Below are 18,657 nucleotides of genomic sequence, written 5' to 3' on the forward strand. Positions count from 1 at the left end.
GAAGAGATAAGAAAGCCTTCTTCAGTGATCAATGCAAAGAAATAGAGGAAAACAACAGAATGGGAAAGACCAGAGATCTCTTCAAGAAAATTAGAGATACCAAGGGAACATTTCATGCAAAGATGGGCTCGATAAAGGACAGAAATGGTATGGACCTAACAGAAGCAGAAGATATTAAGAAGAGATGGCAAGAATACACAGAAGAACGGTACAAAAAAGACCTTCACGACCCAGATAATCATGATGATGTGATCACTAATCTCGAGCCAGACATTTTGGAATGTGAAGTCAAGTGGGCCTTAGAAAGCATCACTATGAACAAAGCTAGTGGAGGTGATGGAATTCCAGTTGAGCTCTTTCAAATCCTGAAAGATGATGCTGTGAAAGTGCTGCACTCAATATGCCAGAAAGTTTGGAAAACTCAGCAGTGGCCACAGGACTGGAAAAGGTCAGTTTTCATTCCAAATCCCAAAGAAAGACAATGCCAGAGAATGCTCAAACTACCGCACAATTGAACTCATCTCACATGCTAGTAAAGTGATGCTCAAAATTCTCCAAGCCAGACTTCAGCAATACGTGAACTGTGAACTCCCTGATGTTCAAGCTGGTTTTAGAAAAGGCAGAGGAACCAGAGATCAAATTGCCAACATCTGCTGGATCATGGAAAAAGCAAGAGAGTTCCAGAAAAACATATATTTCTGCTTTATTGACTATGCCAAACCTTTTGACTGTGTGGATCACAACAAACTGTGGAAAATTCTGGAAGAGATGGGAATACCAGACCACCTAACCTGCCTCTTGAGAAATCTGTATGCAGGTCAGGAAGCAACAGTTAGAACTGGACATGGAACAACAGACTGGTTCCAAATAGGAAAAGGAGTACGTCAAGGCTGTATATCGTCACCCTGATTATTTAACTTCTATGCAGAGTACATCATGAGAAACGCTGGACTGGAAGAAACACAAGCTGGAATCAAGATTGCCGGGAGAAATATCAATAACCTCAGATATGCAGATGACACCACCCTTATGGCAGAAAAGTGAAGAGGAACTAAAAAGCCTCTTGATGAAAGTGAAAGAGGAGAATGAAAAAGTTGGCTGAAAGCTCAACATTCAGAAAATGAAGATCATGGCATCTGGTCCCATCACTTCATGGGAAATAGATGGGGAAACAGTGGAAACAGTGTCAGACTTTATTTTTTTGGGCTCCAAAATCACTGCAGATGGTGATTGCAGCTATGAAATTAAAAGACACTTATTCCTTGGAAGAAAAGTTATGACCAAACTGGATAGTATATTCAAAAGCAGAGACATTACTTTACCGACTAAGTTCCATCTAGTCAAGGCCATGGTTTTTCCTGTGGTCATGTATGGATGTGAGAGTTGGACTGTGAAGAAGGCTGAGCGCCAAAGAATTGATGCGTTTGAACTGTGGTGTTGGAGAAGACTCTTGAGGATCCCTTGGACTGCAAGGAGATCCAACCAGTCCATTCTGAAGGAGATCAACCCTGAGATTTCTTTGGAAGGAATGATGCTAAAGCTGAAGCTCCAGTACTTTGGACACCTCATGCGAAGAATTGAGTCACTGGAAAATACTCTGATGCTCGGAGAGATTGGGGGCAGGAAGAGAAGGGGATGACCCAGGATCAGATGGCTGGATGGCATCATGGACTCGATGGACGTGAGTCAGAGTGAACTCCGGGAGTTGGTGATGGACAAGGAGGCCTGGCGTGCTGCGATTCATGGGGTCGCATAGTCTGATACGACTGAGCGACTGAACTGAACTGAACTGAACATGATATAGTATGATATGATATAATATAATATAATATGATATAATGTAATATAATATCAGTTCAGCTCAGTTGCTCAGTCATGTTTGACCATTTGTGACCCCATGGACTGTAGCACACCAGGCTTCCCTGTCCATCACCAACTCCCAGAGCTTGCTCAAACTCATGTCCATTGAGTTGATGATGACACCCAACCGTCTCATTCTTGTCATCCCCTTCTCCTCCTGCCTTCAATCTTTCCTCTCAGTGAGATCTTTTCCAATGAATCAGTTCTTTGCATCTGGTAGCCAAAGTATTGGAGTTTCAGCTTCAGTATCAGTCCTTCCAATGAATACTCAGGACTGATTTCCTTTAGGATAGACTGGTTGGATCTCCTTGCAGTCCAAGGGACTCTCAAGAGTCTTCTCCAAAACCGTACTTCAAAGGCATCAATTCTTTGTTGCTCAGCTTTCTTTATGGTCCAACTCTCACATCCATACATGACTACTGGAAAAACCATAGCTTTGACTGAATCTCTGTTAGCAGAGTAATGTCTCTGCTTTTTAATATGCTGTCTAGGTTGGTCATAGCTTTTCTTCCAAGGAACAAGCATCTTTTAATTTCATGGCTGCAGTGAAAATCTGCAGTGATTTTGGAGCCCAAGAAAATCAAGTCTGTCACTGTTTCCATTGTTTCCTCATCTATTTACCATGAAGTGATGGGACAGTATACCATGATTTTCATTTTTGTATGTTGAGTTTTAAGCCAGCTTTTTCACACTCTTCTTTCATGTTCACCACGAGGCTCTTTAGTTCTTCGCTTTCTGCTGTAAGGGTGGTGTCATCTACATTTCTGAGGTTATTAATATTTCTCCAGGCAATCTTGAGTCCAGCTTGTGCTTCATGCAGCCCGGCATTTCTCAATATGCACTCTGCATCTAAGTTAAATAAGCAGGGTGACAATATACAGCCTTGATGTACTCCTTTCCCAATTGGAACCAATCTATTGTAGTGTTGGCCAAAACATTCATCTGAGTTTTTCTGTAAGATCTTTTGAAAAATCCAAGCGAACTATTTGGCCAATCTAATCTAATATAACATAACCACAAATATAAATATATGGAGAGAGAGAGATATTTATTTTAAGGAATTGGCTCACACTGTTGTGAAGACAAGCAGGTCTATAATCAGCAAGGCAGGCCAGTAGGCTGACTGTTCAGGCAGAAGTTGATGGTATAATCTTAAGTCTTGAGTCTGAGACTCAAGAGACTTAATTCTTTCATCCATCAGGAACCTAAGTATTTTCTCTTACAACCTTCAACTGAGTGGATGATTATCCACATTATTGGGATGGGGACAGTGGTAGTATGCTTCACTCAAAGTCCACTGACTTAAATGTTAATCTTATCTAGAAAATATTGTCATAGAAATATCTAGACTGGTATCTGACCCAACAACTGGATACTACAGCCTAATAAGTTGATACATAAAATTGTTACAAGAACCAACAGTTGAGATGTGTGTATGTGTAACACAGAGAGCTCTTTCCTCCCACTGTCATTATAAACTGTAAATATTAAATTATATATGTGTGTATGTTTGCAGCTTCCCAGGTGCCGGCACAAGGAGTAAAGAACCCACCTGCCAATTCAGGGGACATAAGAGATGTGAGTTAGATCCCTGGGTTGGGAAGATCCCCTGGAAGAGGGCATGGCAACCCACTCCAGTATTCTTGCCTGGAGAATCCCATGGACAGAGGAGCCTGACAGGCTACAGTCCATAGGGCTGCAAAGAGTCTGACACAACTCGGCAAGAATGCACACATACATTTGCATAGATGTAACTGTCTGTGTATCTCATATTATGAAACAGATTGTTTTTTAACCCCGACCTCATAACTGAAGACAAGTATTTTAAAAATGGAAGCTGAAAAAAAAAAAACAAAAAACTGGGGAAATATTTTCAGATATGCTCCTAGCTCAGTTTGTCAGAGGCATCATTTTTATAAAGGCCATAGTTAGGCTGTATCTAATCACTAAATACTGGACTGATATAAGGCAGAATTAAGAGAAAAATTAACCAGGTTCAAACATTTCCCCTCTATGGTATATTCTCCATATCTGTAAAACGAAAACACTCATACAAAGTTAGGCACTCAGTCTCGCAAAACTCTGAAATAGGGAAGGATGTAGGCACTCATGTGCTTTGAGAAGAGAGAGGCCATAAATATTATAGCTTATTTAAATTCCTTTCATAGTAGACAAACATCCCACAAATTGTTTTCTAATTTATCCTGCCCTAGGGTCAGTTTAACTAATATGCACCAAATGAGTTCAGAAAGCTTATGACATCATGGAACGCATAGTACAAAAAAAAAGGGTTGATGATTTTTTCATTTCTATCCTTCTAAATTTCAGCAATAATTCAGTATGGTTCAGGCTCTATAGCCACAGCAGTCTGATTTATCCAAATAAAAAACAACCCACTCTGCTCACGTATTACTCTCATTTTTCTCCAGTTTGTTTAGTTAACTTTGTGAGATTCATTTACAAAAGAAGAGGGTTGAACTGGATCCCAGTGAAGGCCCCTTTTAGTTCAGATTCCAGAGCTCTTAGTCATCAAAGTGATACACTTTTAAGTGATAAGGAAGAATCTCATGCATACTCCCTGCTCAAAGATGGCTCTATTGAGTTTGGGAGGAGATAGATGTTAAGAAACAAGATCAGTCTACTTAACTCAGAACAGGTTGGTTATCCTTTCATTCAGTATTTACATCCTCTTGGCAAGAAACTAATGAGGAGAGGGATGATTGATCCAGCTTGAGTATAACCTGCCTGTTCTCTTCTTAACAGGAATATTATCAGTGTGCTAACTACCCGTTTCCCTTTGTTTTCAGAATCATATAATTGCTTTAATTGTCCTCTTTTGCATTAGCGCCTTCCTAGGACAAGGGCTTCAACTATTCATTTCCTTGATGTAAACAGTATATATGGCTTGATTTCCGCCCTTTCTTTCTTACATGTGATCGCCATATAATTTTTTGCTTTGCTTGTTCTTGCCTTCATGCGGTTTTGAAACTTCATAAAAGAAATGCAGCTTTGTGAAGCCCTTGTGTTTGAGTGCGTGTGTGTGTTGCTCAGTCGTGTTCAACTCTTTGCACACTTAACAGACACCTTTACAGCACAAGTACCACAGAAAGAAGAGTAATTCTGAATACTATCTGGACACATGGATTTCAGTCTTGGCTTGCCACTCATTGTGAGCCTGAGTATAAGATACTTTGTCTCACTGATTCTCCTATTTCCTTATCCAGGCCAGTTGAGTACTCTGAGCTCTCAATTTCTTTTGTTCAAAAAGGACTTAATCTTTTACATATCAATCTTGTTACAAACAAGTCTACAGGCCCAAATTGGAGTTGCTTATGCCAAGCTCCAGGTCACCAAACTGAGACTTAATCACACTTTCAGCTCTCCTAGAAATGGAATCTCAAACCAGTAAATCGGGAATTACCTGATAAGTACTAGATAGGTAATCAGCCTGAAAGACCTCAAATGTCCCCTAAAGGAAAGTAACATTACACACTCAATCTACTTCCTTTCTGACTATAAAAGTCTCGCATTTTGTACGGCTAAGAGCTCTTTTCTGTCTGCTACATTGAATGCTGCCTGATTCATGATTTGTTGAATAAAGTCAATAAGATCTTTAAAATTTACTCAGTTGAATTTTAATTTTTAACAGCCTAAATAGAAACATAAATCAAAAGATAATCTAAAGCAACATTCATCTAGACTAAAATTTCTCAGAGAATGGATTTGTAAAGTTCTGCATTTAAATGAACAAAGATATCCTTTGGACTGTGGCAAGAAATATTTTGCCCTGCAAAAGCCAGGGCAACTTAGGAAACCTCAACCCATGCTAGGCTTTCCTGGGCTTCTCTCCACAATTGAACTTGTATGTTTGAGACTCAGTTTTTTAGGATCAGGTATGGCTTCCAGAGAACAAGGATGGAGAGCTGATTACAAGTGAAAAAATGTTTATTTTCTCATTCTGGTTAATAAATTTAATGTTTATTTCAGGCACAAAGAAATCTTATGAGAAACTATTCAAAATATTTTTTAAAATTCATTAGGCCAAAAGAAAAAATAACTTAAAAATAGAGTTCCCATATGATACAGCAATCCTACTCCTGGCATATATTCAGAAAAGTCAAAAGTGTAATTTGAAAAGAAACATGCACCCCAGTGTTCATGACAGCACTATTCAAATAGCCAAGATATGGAAGTAACTTAAATGTCCACTATCAGATGAATGTGTGTGTGTATATACACACACACACACACACACACATATATATGTATGTATGAATATTACTTTGCTATAAAAAGGGAAATAATGCCATTTGTAGCAATGTGGATGGACCTAGTGCAGGCTAAGTCATTTCTGTCATGTCCAAATCTGTGTGACCCTATGGACAGCTGCCCTCCAGGCTCCATGAAATTCTCCAAGCAATCCACTGGAGTGGGTTGCTGCGTCCTTCTGCAGGGGATCTTCCCAACTCAGAGATCAAATCCATGTCTCTTAACTCTAACCTACACTGGCAGGCATGTTCTTTACCCCTAATACCACCTGGATGAACCTAGAGATTATCATATTAAGTGAAACAGACAAAGACAAATTTCACATGATATCACTTATATGAGGAATCTTAAAAAATGATACAAATGCACTTATCTACAAAACAGAAATAAACATAGACTCACACACATAGAAAAGGAACTTATGGTTACCAAAGGGAAATTGAGAAGGAAGGATAAATTACAAATTTGAGATTAACAGATGTAGACTACTGTATAAAATAAACAAGAACCTAGGAAACTATATTCAATATCTTGTAATAACCTATAGTAGAAAAGAATCTGTAAAAGAATATATATATATATATTACAATGTCCGATAGACATTAATAACTTTTTAAATACTTGGCAGTTTGTTTTATGATGGGAAATGGTTATTACTCTCAAATTCATAGTTGTTTTTCTTAAAAATCATATTATTCATCCATTGTTACATATTATTCATCATATTGTTACTGAGAATGCACACATATTGGGCTTGGACTTGGATGCCCAGGGTTAATAATAAATAAGCATCAAATGAAACAGTTAACATAAAAGTATTTTGTAATTTTAGGTTATAAGAAAAATCAACGGTCTGTGGTCCACAGAAGCAGTCACTGAAAGCACTGTATCATATTCCTAATTGTGTGCACACACTTAAGTCACTCAGTCATGTCTGACTCTTTGTGACCCCATGGACCAATGCCCACCAGGCTTCTCTGTCCATGGGATTTCCCAGCAAGAATACAGGAGTGGGTTTCCATTTCCTCCTTCAAGGATCTTCCCGACCCAGGGATCGAACCTGCGTCTCTTGCATTGGCAGGTAGATTCTTTACCTCTGCACCACCTGGGAAGCAAACCCAATTAAGTTTAGTGATGCTATTCAGCATGGGGCTTCCCAGGTGGCGCTATTGGTAAAGAACCCACCTGCCAATGCACTAGATAACAAAATGTCTTTTTAAATTTTTATTTTTATTCAATTTTTAAAAGTTACTTTCTATTTACAGCTATTACAATATATTGGCTATCCTCCGTGTTTCACCATACATCCTTAAGCCTATCTTACACCCGTTGGTTTGTACCTCTCTCCCTCCCACCCCTGTAATGCCACCACTGCAGCTGGGAACCACAAGTTTGTTCTCTATATCTGTAAAGCTGTTTATGTTTCATTTTACTCACTAGTTTGTCGTACTTTTTAGATTCTACATAAAAATGATATCATATTGTATTGTCTTTCTCTTTTTGACTTATTTCACTTAGCATAATGTCCACCAAGTTCATCCATGTTGCTGCAAATGGCAAAGTTTCATTATCATTTATGCTGAGTAGTAATCCATTGTAAGTGTATATATATATAATGTACACATTTCCTTTATCCATTCATATATTGATGGACACATATTTGTTTCCATATCTTGACAATTGTAAATAATGCTTGCTATGAACATTGGGGTGCCAGTATTTTTCAAATTAGTTTTTGTTCTTTTCATATATATATATATATATATGCAGGGAATTGCTGGGTCATGTGGTAGTGTTTTCCAAAGCAGCCACATCAATTCACATTCCCACCAACAATGTACATGGGTTCCCTTTTCTCCACATACTTGCCAACACTTGTTATTTGTGTTTTATTTTTATGATAGCCTTCTGATAAGTGTGAGGTGATATCTCATGGTCGTCTTGACTTGCATTTCCCTGATGATTAGCGATGCTGAGCAGCTTTTCATGTGTCTGTTGGTCATTTGTATTTCCTCTTTGGAATAATTGTCCTTTATTCAATAATTCATTCTTTTTTTCTTAAAACATATTTAGTTATTCCAGTAATATTTAGAAGGAACTGAGATGTGGTGAGTTCTCTCTTAGGGATATGATCTACAATGAATAAGCCAAATAAGGTACCTGTTCTCTTGGGTCTTATGTTCCAGGGAGGAGACAGGGTCAATATGCAAATATGCAAACAAAACAACTGACAATTACAGATGGTTGTGAGTACAGCGAAGAATGTCAGCATGGCAGTGAAGGAGCAGGGTGAGCCAGCATTAGGTGGTGTATGTATGGCATGGAAGAAGCTAACCAAATTTACATATGAAATGCACAAAGGAAATTGGATCACATTAAGCTGCCAGGTGAGGTCACCTCTTTCACACATAGTGTCATGCTCAAATTACAGACTGCCACCTGTAAATCTCTTGAAAGTTGTTGTTGAAGCCCAGGGCAGGGAAATCAAAAATATGTTTCAGTAGCATACTAAATATTTTGAATTAAATTTATCTGAGAAGTAGGTGGTGGGAAAAATAGTACTAAAAAGGAAAAACAAAACAAAACACGCATTCTGACCCTCCTTTCTTCCCCTGAAAGTTAGAAATAAATCTCCCATGTAAAACCCTCCCTTCTTCTTATAGCAGAGTTAGGGAATTCAAGGAAAAGAATGCTGTAAAAAAATACTATTACTTCTTTATTTATCTGCTTCCTGAAGTACAAGCACCCCCACCCTTGTTTTGTTAAATCTTCACAAATAAATGCTTTTCTCTAAAAATGATATAAAAACAGCTTATCATGGTCATTTTAGGGGTCCTAGTTCTATGAGAACTCCATGCACATAAATTCAATTTTTAAAAAACCTGTCAGTCTGTCTTGTGTCAGTTTAACTATTAGACCAGCCAGAAGAACCCAATGGGGTAGTGCAGACTTTTCCCCTGCTCTGACGCTAGGCAGGGTCTGCAGGATATTGGCTGGCCCATGCTCACTTACTCCCCTCCCCCACGGCTCCTGGGCCCCCTGACCATGGTCAGCAGACCCTAACAGTTCTTATACCAAGTCAGCCTCCTGAACTCCTGCCAGGTCAGATAGAAGGAAAAAGTGGCGAGAGTCCTTTTTCTCTCTTCTCTGTAAACCTAGATTAACTGGAGAAAATATTCGTGAAATGGGATCCTTGGGTCATAGTGACTCTGGTCATTGGGTAAAAAGATCACTCAGTTTTTACTGATGCTTTCCTCCCAGAGGTGGTCATTATTTTCCTTTGTTTTTGTGTGTTGTGTCTTTTGTCATAGGAGGAAGAACCATAGAAAAGAACAGCAGATAGAGACCTATTATAAATCTGCTTTATTGACTACACCAAAGCCTTTGACTGTGTGGATCACAACAAACTGTGGAAAATTCTTCAAGAGATGGGAATACCAGACCACCAGACCTGCCTCCTGAGAAATCTGTATGCAGGTCAAGAAGCAACAGTTAGAACTAGACATGGAACAACAGACTGGTTCCAAATAGGAAAAGGAGTACATCAAGGCTGTATATTGTCACCCCGCTTATTTAACTTATATGCAGAGTACATCATGGGACATGCTGGGCTGGGTGAAGCACAAGCTGAAATTAAGATTGCTGGGAGAAATATCAATAACCTCAGATAGGCAGATAATGCCACCCTTATGGCAGAAAGAGAAAAAAAAACTAAAGAGCCTCTTGATGAAGGTGAAAGAGGAGAGTGAAAAAGTTGGCTTAAAGCTCAACATTCATAAAACTAAGATCATGGCATCCAGTCTCATCGCTTCATGGCAAATAGGTGGGGAAAAAATGGAAAGAGTAAGACTTTATTTTGGGGGCTCCACAACCACTGCAGATGGTGACAGCAGCCATAAAATTAAAAGACACTTGCTCCTTAGGAAAAAAGCTACGACCAACCTAGACAGTATATTATAAAGCAGAGACGTTATTCTGCAAACAAAGGTCTGTGTAGTCAAAGCTATGGTTTTTCCAATAGTTATGTATTGATGTGAGAGTGGGAATATAAAGAAAGCTGAGCACTGAAGAACTGATGCCTTTGAACTCTGGTGTTGGAGAAGACTCTTGAGAATCCCTTGGACAGCAAGGAGATCCAACCAGTCAATTCTAAAGGAAATCAGTCCTAAATATTCACTGGAAGGACTGATGCCGAAGCCCTAATAATTTGGCCATGTGATGCAAAGAACTGACTCATTGGAAAAGACCCTGATGCTGGGGAAGATTAAAAGTGAGAGAAGAAGGGGACAACAGAGGTTGAGATGGTTGGATGGCATCACCAACTCAATGAACATGAGTTTGAGTAGGCTCTGGGAGTTCATGATGGACAGGGAAGCCTGGTGTGCTGTGGTCCATGGGGTCACAAAGAGTCAGACAGGACTGAGTGGCTGAGCTGATCTGATCAATCTGCTATTTGAGCTGGCCTCACAGACAGGTGAGTTCATGCCTCATCAGAGTAAGGCTTGTTTAAACAAGGCTTGTGGGTGTCTCATGTGAAAACTGGATGGGGTTTTTCCTTCTTGTTCTATATCCTTAGAACTTAGCCTTGTGACAGTGAGAATATGCTCTCTGGTCTCTGCCATCTAAAAGGTGCACTTACTGGGATGCAACTGGTGACCAGTTGAGCAAAATGGGATTCTGAGCAAGAAGTCAAACAGCAGTCTCCTTGTCCAGCCACTCCAGCTCTTAAGGAATTTTGTCATAAGGGTCCCTAGCCCATAAGTGGCCTTTGTAAGACTGAGTAATCTTTCTGATTTATTTATTAGTGCTAGAAAAGTGTATTTCCAGTAGCCTGTTCAGTGTCACAGATTAGTGGGTCTATAACTAGAGGTGTCACACATTCTCATGGGAAATGGGAGACACCATTTTCATGACACCATTCTTAGAACCTGTAGCAGCACAGAGTTTTACTCTTTTAGGCTAGCTCTGGAAGTGAAATTTCTGGACCTCGTGAGGCTACATAGTCTCTTGTGAGATGCCTCTTGCATCTTTGGTTAAGCCATAAAAAAGGTTTATTGTCTCAGCCCCTATTTGAGAATAATATAAGCTCTTACTTGTCAACAACCAGATGATGGGTCTTTAAAGTTACATGTGGCGTGCTAGGTCACTTCAGTCATGTACGACTCTTTGAGACCCCATGGACTTTAGCCTGTCAGGCTCCTCTGTCCATGGGATTCTCCAGGCAAGATAACTGAGTGGGTTGCCATTTCCTTCTCCAGGGGATCTTCCTGACCCAGGGATTGAACCCAGTCCTCATGTATTACAGGCAGATTCATTACTATCTGAGCCTCCAGGGAAGCCCCCTATAAAATTGTCTACTTTCAAAAAAAAAAAATTATTCTGCGAGTCCTCATCATAAACAGCTGTCATAGGTACTTTTGGGAGGGGCTAATTGAAAGGAGAAGACACATACACCTCATATCTATATCTATATCTGATGGTTAAACTTAGAGAATTCCTTATTAATATGAAAGAACAGAAATTAGACTAAAACCAAAGATCCATTGTAAATGTCCCTTCTTAAAGGGAAAAAAAAAAAAGTTATCTACTTCCTCAGCAATTCCCCAGACCCTCCCACAAGGAGACAAGAAATAAACCCTCTGGAAACCCATATTCAAAGGCTAACAGAAACAACTCTCTTTGTCTTGAAAATCTCTAAAAACCAGAAGTATAACCCTAGAAATAAGACAAAGCCCACCTATCTCTACCAAATCCCAAACTCACTAATTCCACTCAAATGATTATAGATATTACAAAAGCTTAGGATACTGGAGCAAAATTGTCCTGTTCTTGAGGGGAAATAAAGAAATCTTTGAAAACAGACGTTATGTATGGTTAGGTCTAAGACTGGAATAAATTTAATTAAGTGAGCTTTAATATACAAAGTTAGCTGGTGAAAAATTAATATGTATTTTATATCTCTGTTAAAAAAGCAAAGGTTTCTTTGATTATTGATCTGCTCTTAATGAGGAATTGTAAACAAAGATTTTCTTTACCTTTAATGTAATCTGTCTAGAAAAACAAAGATTCAATATTTTGTCTTTAATATGTCTTTGATAACTTAGGGGAAAAAAAACTTAGCCTTTTCAATATAAAAGAGTTTTACAACTATTTACATTTCTTTATTTTCCCATAAAGCCTTTGTCACTTTGATTAAATAGATAACTAAACATTATTTAACAGTGACTTATGATTCTATTTGATTTTTTAAATAAATTTATTTATTTTAATTGGAGGTTAATTACTTTACATTATTATATTGGTTTTGCCATACATCAACATGAATCCACCACGGGTGTACACGTGTTCCCCATCCTGAACCCCCTCCCTCCTTCCTCCCCGTACCATCCCTCTGGGTCATCCCAGTGCACCAGCCCCAAGCATCCAGTATCATGCATTGAACCTGGGCTGGCAACTCATTTCATATATGATATTATACATGTTTCAATGCCATTCTCCCAAATCATCCCACCCTCTCCCCCTCCCACAGAGTCCAAAAGACTGTTCTATACATCTGTGTCTCTTTTGCTGTCTCGCATACAGGGTTATTGTTACCATCTTTCTAAATTCCATATATATACATTAGTATACTCTATTGGTGTTTTTCTTTCTGGCTTACTTCACTCTGTATAATAGGTTCCAGTGTCATCCATCTCATCATTCTTTTTAATGGCTGAGTAATGCTCCATTATCTATTTGATTGTTTTAAAAGATTTCTGATATCCTTGATAAACTTCCCCCAAATCAAATTCTAAATTAAGTCTTATTGACCTAAAAATAACTTTGGGCTTTTCCAAAGGGCTCCTGGAACACCTCCAAAGATCTGTTTTCTTTCTTTATGAAAGAGAGATTAAATGAATTAGGCTTATTTGGTATGTTCAATTATATGGGAAGTATTATTAAATAAATGATGGTAAAATTCTTAGATTATATTGTATAAGTAAGTAAATGTTATTAATATAAATATTCTAAAGATCATGCCAAACTTTTGAAATTTGGGTATATCCAAATATAATGTTATCAGTCACAGTTACAGTTATTATCTTAAGATATTGTATGTTTCAGTGATAACCAAATATCCTTGTCATTTGTATTGCAGTGAAACAGATATTTAATGATGGACATTTTAAAATCATTTATCATTCACAGTTTTTTTTTAATGTACTTTTTTATTGAAGGGTAATTGCTTTACAGAATTTATTTCTGTCAAACCTCAACATGAATCAGCTATAGGTATACATATGTCCCCTCCCTTTTGAAACTCCCTCCCATCTCCCTTCCCATCCCACCCCTCTAGGTTGATACAGAGCCCCTGTTTGAGTTTCCTGAGCCATACAGCAAATTCCCATTAGCCATCTATTTTGCATACGGTAATATAAGTTTTCATATTACTCTTTCCATATATCTCTCCCTCTCCTCCCCTTTCCCCATGTCCATAAGTCTATTCTCTATGCCTGTTAGATGCTTTTACAAAAGCTTCTTACAAATGTGTTTTATCTTCAGTGATATTCATGGAAATATGCCTGCAAGTGGGCTAAGCAGCTTCAGTCATGTCTGACTCTTTGCAGCTCTATGGACTGTAGCTCCCAGGCTCCCCTGTCCATGAAATTCTCCAGGCAAGAATACCAGAGTGGTGTGCCATGCCCTCCTCCAGGGGACCCTCCTGACCCCAGCGATCAAACCTGAGTCTCCTACATCTCCTGCATTGGCAGGTGGTTCTTTACCACTAGCATCACCTGGTAAGCCCCTCATGGAATCAATAAAACCACCTGGACAAATAGCTTTATGGGGTTCCCAGCAGTCTAACCATGTGAATAAGGAAGGTCCCTTCTCCAAAAGTCAAAGAACGTCGGAACATTTGAGGGACCTCAACAATTCACACAAAACTATTTGTTGGACCAGCCAAAAGAATTCAAGAGGGGTAGAGGAAAATTTCTTCACTCCAACAGCGTTGTTCAGTCACTTAGTCATACCTGACTCTTTGTGACCCATAGACTGCAACATGCCAGGCTTCCCTGTCCTTCACTATCATACATTACGTAATATATGTTGATTCATTATTTTCTATTGTAAGGAAGAAAACCTGAAGTTCATCATTTTCTTGCAGGATTTTTATGAAAAAAAAAAAAAAATAGTTGAGAGATTGAGGGAAAAGGCAAGTATATAATTTTCCTAATTGGGAAGAACACAGGTTTGTGATATTAGAGATCTGGTTTCAGGCCTGCTGCTTTCCTAACTGTGATCTTGGGAAACCTTATTTTCTGCATCTGTACAACACAAGTATATGAAAAGGTGACCTCTATTATTCCTTGCTTCTAGTGGCTGTATGAGGCTGAATATAAACAAATACTTGTTCTGTTTAAATTGTTTTTCCTTGAAGGCAGTTAATCCTATATTTAAAAAGCAATTAAGTCAAAAGCAAAGACAGGATTAAAGTGAACTCAAGGACCATAAGGAAATATACCCTTGGTAAAACAGATATAAAGCTTTCTTTAAAATTGTTTATGACTGAGTTGCCTAATCTAGGGAGAAAACCAAGGGGACTCTCATGTCAAATACATGTGATTAAAATCCTACAATCACTAATTAGGTGTGTAACATTATGCAGGTTTTTCTATTTTTAAAATCTAGTTTAAGCATCATTTTTCTCATCTGTGAAATAGATACTAGGAATAAATGAAAATTTTTCAATATATCCAGCCAAAGAAGGCATCCAGTAAATGCTAAGTTCAGGTACCTCACGTAGCAGCAACTGAAACTGCGTTTTTCCCCTAGCACCTTTCAGTGATGATAGTAAAGGGATCTCTCTTATATTACTCTAAACCTAGAAATAGCTACAATTGGACCCCAAGGACAATTTTAATAAATGCCTTAAAAAGGATACCTAGTAGACTCCTCTAAATTTCAGTTGGACTTAAGTAACAAATTTTTCAAAGGGATTAGTTTTTTTTTTTACTTGTTTTTTTTTTTTTTAATTTTTACTTTATTTTGCTTTACAATACTGTATTGGCTTTGCCATACATTGACATGAATCAGCCACAGGTGTACATGATTAGTTTTTAAAGAACCCATATAATACTGATTCATTTTACTCTTGTTTTCAAGAAAATACCTGGTGTGATAAATGAGCAGAAATGTTATGCAAACATTTTTCATACACTTGTGTCTTATATGTTCCTTTATTTGGTATATTTTTGCTTACTTCATCTTTTTTCTGTTTTACCTATTTTGAAAAGCTGAGCCCTAAACAGAGACAAAATATGAGGTCTTTAAAATCAGATATTTGAAAGAGACACTTAAGTGGCTATCTGAATGACTTGCAAACATTAACTTCTTCACCTTACTTACTACCTTGTGGTGGTGGTGGTTTAGTCATTAATTCGTGTCCAGCTCTTGCGACCCCGTGAACTGCAGCCCGCCAGGCTCCTCTGTCCATGGGATTCCCCAGGCAAAAAACCGGAGCTGGCTGCATTTCCCACTACCTTGTAGGAATGTAGAAAAATATAATGAAATAATGTACATGAAAGTATTTCTGCATTTGTTATACCAAACAAATGACTAATTACTACTACAAAAACAATGACATCAGCTCTGTCACGTGTACTATTGAACACTTGGTTCGTTGGAAAAGTAAATTTTACTTGGTCACTTAATGATAATTATATAGAATTTTAACTCAAGGATAGTATTCTGTGGCTGAAAAATCTGTTTTCTATAAACACCAGAGTAGATCCAGGAGTTTTCACATGGATTAAGCACAGCAAAAAAAAAAAAAAAAAAAGGATATCTACCACCCAAGCTAAATGAAGAATCTTAGACCGATAGTACAGCCAAAACAACAGATAGCATTTTAGTACTTCTAAATTCAGCAGCAGCAGATTAATTTTCTATTACAGTAAGAGGCAAGTTTAATCCTTTAAAACAAATTCTAATGAGTTTTCAGAGAGGGTGTAAGATGTTGAAGGAGACCATTTCTTCTACCTATGAATGAAAAATACTCTCTGCTGTATCAGTAAACAAGGCATGAAGCAGCCATCAAGCCACTGCATCCACCCATCCCATGGTGAGCCCCAAAGGAATGCAGGATGGGGACAAAATGGACTGTCCACTGCCAAGCCCTCGACAATTTCAGCTACCGTGCAAGGGTGAGGGAACTCAGCATGCGAAAGAGAAGGATGCAGGCCCTAGATAGCTAAGGTGAATATCAAAAGAGTGATTTCAATGACTCTTACATATTACGATACACAGAAGAGTGCTACATTCATTAACTTGAGATGTCTGATTTTCTTTAATTAACAATAATCTTTTGACGTTTAGACAACCCTCTCTTTGTGGTAAAAACTCCTATATATCCTGATCCCTGCCTTACCTCTTCAGAGCAGTCACTCAGAGCTATCTGAGAATCCATCTCCCCAGCATTAAGTCCTAAAAAATCCATAGAATATAATCCTCCACTTCTAGATTGTATGTATGTTTTTAGCCGACATAACCTAACCATCAGAAAAAAAAAAAAAAAAAGGAACAGTAAGCTAAAAATAATGAAATAAAGTAAATTACAGTTTCTAAAAACCCACCAGAATAGCTGAGGGAACAAAAAGCCCAAGTAAACTAAATTTCATAAAGAGACAAAATCTAAGTAAGAAAGATCCACATCCGGTTTCATTCCTAATAAGATGGCAGAAAAGAGTAAACGTACCATAAATGGGGGTAAAGAGAAAAAGATCAACATTTTAAAAAATAAATAAATAAATAAAACAAAAAAAAAACCTTTCAATGTCTCTGTTGGGTTGGCATGATGTCTTACAATTCAAAAAAGTCAAATTCACAGAAAAAGTCTCTGTTCACCTGAACTTCTTTCCCCTGGGTCCTTGGGTGTCTATGCTGCTGCTGCTGTTAAGTCGCTTCAGTCGTGTCAGACTCTGTGCGACCCCAAGATGGCAGCCCACCAGGCTCCCCCATCCCTGGGATTCTCCAGGGAAGACTACTGGAGTGGGTTGCCACTTCTGTCTCCAATGCATGAAAGGGAAAAGTGAAAGTGAAGTCACTCAGTCATGTCCGACTCTTCACGACCCCATGGACGGCAGCCTACCAGGCTCCTCTGTCCATGGGATTTTGCAGGGAAGAGTATTGGAGTGGGATGCCATCACCTTCTATATAACCCCAGAATACCCATGGCTGAGCACAGGTAAATCCTTTCCATTTGGGCCAGCCCTTCATGTGCCCAAAGCAGTGGACTGCATCTGGGATTAGGGCATGAAAGCTGAGAAAGAATCTTGGAGAACTTTAGGCATTATTTCATTCTTGGCATCAACTCATGGAAGATGGGGGACAACGATGGAGGAAGAAGAAAAATCTCCTGTGGTGATGAAATTAGAAAAGGGATGAAGAGGGAAAACAATTCCTCAGAGGCTGAAAACATCTGTGACCATAGTAAAAAAATAAATAAAAACAAAAAGAGGGAGAGAGGAAACTCTTCCAAGGTAAGGAAACATGTTAATAGGCTAAAGTAGAGAGTTCCTAAGTCTTGCTGTAAAGGGGCAAGATAATGTGGCCCATGATTTAGAAAACAAAATCAACAGAAGCAACCACTGTGAGTTAAGCAAGCAATTATGGTCAAGCAAGAAAATCACACATCAGAAACTCAAGTATTCTGAATAACAATGGATAAACATAAGGAAGATTGAAGTAGCTGTTAACTGATTGAAAAAAGAAACAAATGGAAGAAAAAAGGCAAAAATATCTTTAAAATAAAGAATGATTTAAAAGGAAACCCAGGGAGAGCATATTCTACCAAAAGGGGCATTGATGCTAGGAATTAGGAGAAACCCAAATAAATAAAATCAAAGTAAGAAGTAAGTAAAAATTATAGTTACTGTAACTGATTATAGAAGATAGGCAATGCATAGTTAATATACATATTGCATGATTCTTTGAAGAGAAAAAAGCATAATAACATAAACAAAACTAACATTTAGAAACAAAACCTAAGAAACTCCAGAAATTAAAAAAAAAAAAAAACCACACACACACACACACAATTCATTATTAAAAGAGAAGCAACTGGCCCTAAAATATTAGAAAGAAGATGCTTACCTCATAGTAAGTATTACAGAAACTAAAACAGTCGTGAAATGCTATGTCTCATACTCATCAATTTGGCAAAAAGGTATGTTTGACAATATCTCTATTGGAAAGACTAAAAAGAGATATTCTCATATATCTGGTCTGAGTACAAAATGTACACGTATGATGTTTGAAAACTTCCCAATATCTCAAAAAAATTTTTTTCTCTTATTCAATAATCTCATTTCTAGGAATTTCTGCTAAAGATACATCTTCAGAAATAAAATAGGCACAAGATTATTCACTGTAGCATTATTTCTAATGGTAAGATATTTTAAACAACTCCAATCTCCATTCACAGGTGACAGAAAAACAGTAGAGTATTATAACATCCTAAAAAATTGACACAAATATGGAAATGAATCA

The 18,657-nt window shown here is 38.0% G+C and overlaps 1 pseudogene; it reads right to left on the reverse strand.

Annotated features, from left to right (window-relative positions):
* LOC128059935 (14-3-3 protein theta-like) overlaps positions 1–18,657 on the reverse strand; it is a 43,861-nt pseudogene that overhangs the window by 18,066 nt on the left and 7,138 nt on the right.

The sequence above is a fragment of the Budorcas taxicolor genome, chromosome 15, assembly GCF_023091745.1.
Source record: "Budorcas taxicolor isolate Tak-1 chromosome 15, Takin1.1, whole genome shotgun sequence".
Lineage (NCBI taxonomy): Eukaryota > Metazoa > Chordata > Mammalia > Artiodactyla > Bovidae > Budorcas > Budorcas taxicolor.